We start from the raw sequence: 2,681 nt of genomic DNA, 5'->3' as shown, positions 1-2,681 counted from the left end.
GGTGTATCCAAAGCAACACATAATAATTCTAATTATTATATCAATGTGCACCATAGATGAGGCACCAGAGGCTTCAAAAATGTATTTTATAATGTGAAAAAGTTGCAGATTGCCCTGATTACACTGGTGGTTTAGTTCATATTGCAGACCACAGTAATTCATGGTAGTTTGACCTTATTTGTACACACCAAACTGAAATGTTCTACATACGCTTTATTCTGCCTCAAGCAAATGACTGAATTTTAACTGCAATTTCCATAAGACATAGTGTTAACATGGGATTCAGCCGGTCCTGGACTGGGTGCCCCAGCTGGCGGGTGTCATAGTGAGCAGGGGTACTTGGTCCAAGGAGGTAGTCTGCCTGTTTCATTGGCCAGTCTCCAGTACCTCTCCCTCAGGATGAATGCAGCTGCTTTAGGCTGCCTTTGCCTGGTGAAAACACCCTTCTTGTTCCCTGCCACACGGAGGATCCCTGCAGACGCAAGAACAACGAGAACCTCGTCAGACACAGGGCGCAAACACAGAAGAGCCTTTTGTCAGGCCAATATGCAGATCAGTTAGGGCACCAACTGAATCTCCCCATGAAGATTCACCATTTCTACAGTTCCTAGACATTTTGCTGCCCTTGGCAGGTGTACGAGATATTCATTTATGGCTGTCCTGACTGGACTTTAGTATCCAGAGTTTATTTTATTTCTATGTCGGACCAATTCACAGTTCACAGTGTAAAGGTCTGCATTAAAATTAGTGAAGCAATTTAGATATGGTTTTCAGCTGAATAGCTCTGCATTATGAAAATACAACCTGTGTCCTGTAGTGTATAGTATACTCTGCAACAGCCATTGAGAGAGAATGTCAATGTGGATCTGTTGAAGGAAGATTTGGACCGGGTCTAGAAAGAGTCTCTTCAATCTCAAAATACTGAAGTTGCAGTACCTTGTACAGTCATGAAATCTGCAAAGTTCCAGATGAGTTCACCAATGACGTACTGCTTCCTCTGGTCGAACACGTTGTGGTAGCTCTGCAGAACTACCTTCTGGTACTCCTCAGTAAACATCACAGGTGGATCCTGGAGAGTGAAAAGACTGATTCTTACCACCGGCATTAACATGTTTCTGGGAAAATGTGTTGCAATCAGAATCTTTAAGACAGATGGGGGGGGGGGGACTCCTCACAGCCTTAGGATGCAACAAAAAAGACCCTTTTGAAGATGGTTAAAAGTAAAAGTTACATATAGTTACATCTTAAGTTGGCTTCATGTTATCAAAACTAACTAGTGTTAGTCTCTTATCGTTCCAATCCAATTGTTAGCTAATTAGCTAGCGTTTTGCTAACATTTGCTAACTTGAGGTGTGACTATATATAACTTTTATATTTTAACCATCTTCAAGTTTTGGTTGTCTTTTCAACATAGGTGAGCCTAGCACATAGCACGTGTACAGGAAAGGAGAAAGTGGGCCGAGGCTTGCACAACTGTAATTGGTGCAAAGAACTAAAAGGGGCGGGACTTAGGAAGGGCTGATAGTGGGTGCACTACAGTTGGGTATTTGGATGTGTATGTGTGTGAATTCTCACACTGTGAATCCCTGGCACTGCATCTGCTCCATATTCGCTCTGGATGATGGGTTTCTGGTACTTTCCATACCAGTTCTCAAACTGAGTGTTGAGCTGGATGGGGATGACCTCTAGGTGGCCTGGATCATGGTACCAGGAGAAGTAGCTGTTTACACAGATTACATCCACAAAGGGAGCCTAGGGACGAGATTAGAGACAAAATAGGACTTGTAGAGAAACAATTCAATTAAATCTTTTCCAACCTTGACAATTTGACTCTTACTCCCTTGGTTCAGGCACTCAGTGTAGGTAATTATGGTTGCAGTTATCATACTGGGTACATTTGCTTATTTTCTGTATTGAATTTTTTTCTGTAAAAAAGATATTGAATTCTGACGTATTACTGTTATTTAAAAAAATACTGAATGCTACTGTAAATCTAGGACATAATATTTGTGAGATCATAATAATGCATTTGCTAAACCAAGAAAAAAAAAAAAATTTCTATTCAATGCATAACAATAACAGTACAGAACAACCGACCATAAATATTATTTTGCAGGAAGCATTTTGTTCATTATTTCCTGTGAATAATGCATCCTGATAATTACTGAGATATAGGTGTACTGTATGTATCTTTTCTTACACCCCTTACAATCAAGAAGGCCTTGCGACCCCCTGTGAAGCTTTGGTGACCCCTAGTGTACCCCAGGTTGGGTACCACTGCTTTAAGGGTCATTGTAACTGATGATAATAATAATAACTGTGTTATACTGTGTACCATAAAACTTTATATTATATTTATTATATAATATTTTCTGATCGTACCATGAAAATTTCATATAATTGCAACCCTACTGCTAATAAAAAATAAACATCTCACCCCTTTGTCCCTGGCGTAGTTACTGGCTGTGATGTAAGTGACGGGCCGGGTAGGGTCCAGAGCTTTGGTATGTTGTATCAAGGTCCTGTAAGAAAAACAAAAAGCACCCTTAGGTGATCTCATTGCAAGTTTTAATGATTACAATGTTATATAATCACTACAATGTCACAAAATGGTTTCAGGTAGCCAGTTCTTGTATATTAAATACATTTTGAAAAAGTTTCAGAACTTCAAGGCAAAGACA

General features: G+C 39.8%; 1 protein-coding gene across 1 annotated transcript in view; it reads left to right on the top strand.

The window, feature by feature from the left end:
• gusb (glucuronidase, beta) overlaps window positions 1-2,681 on the top strand; it is a 9,629-nt gene that overhangs the window by 2,604 nt on the left and 4,344 nt on the right. The window lies entirely within an intron of this gene.

Source organism: Morone saxatilis, unplaced genomic scaffold (genome assembly GCF_004916995.1).
Source record: "Morone saxatilis isolate NCDOM2014 unplaced genomic scaffold, NCSU_SB_2.0 Contig20, whole genome shotgun sequence".
Taxonomy (NCBI): Eukaryota; Metazoa; Chordata; class Actinopteri; family Moronidae; genus Morone; species Morone saxatilis.
The sequence above is the reverse complement of the archived record's forward strand: the minus strand, read 5'-3'. Positions and strand labels throughout refer to the sequence as shown.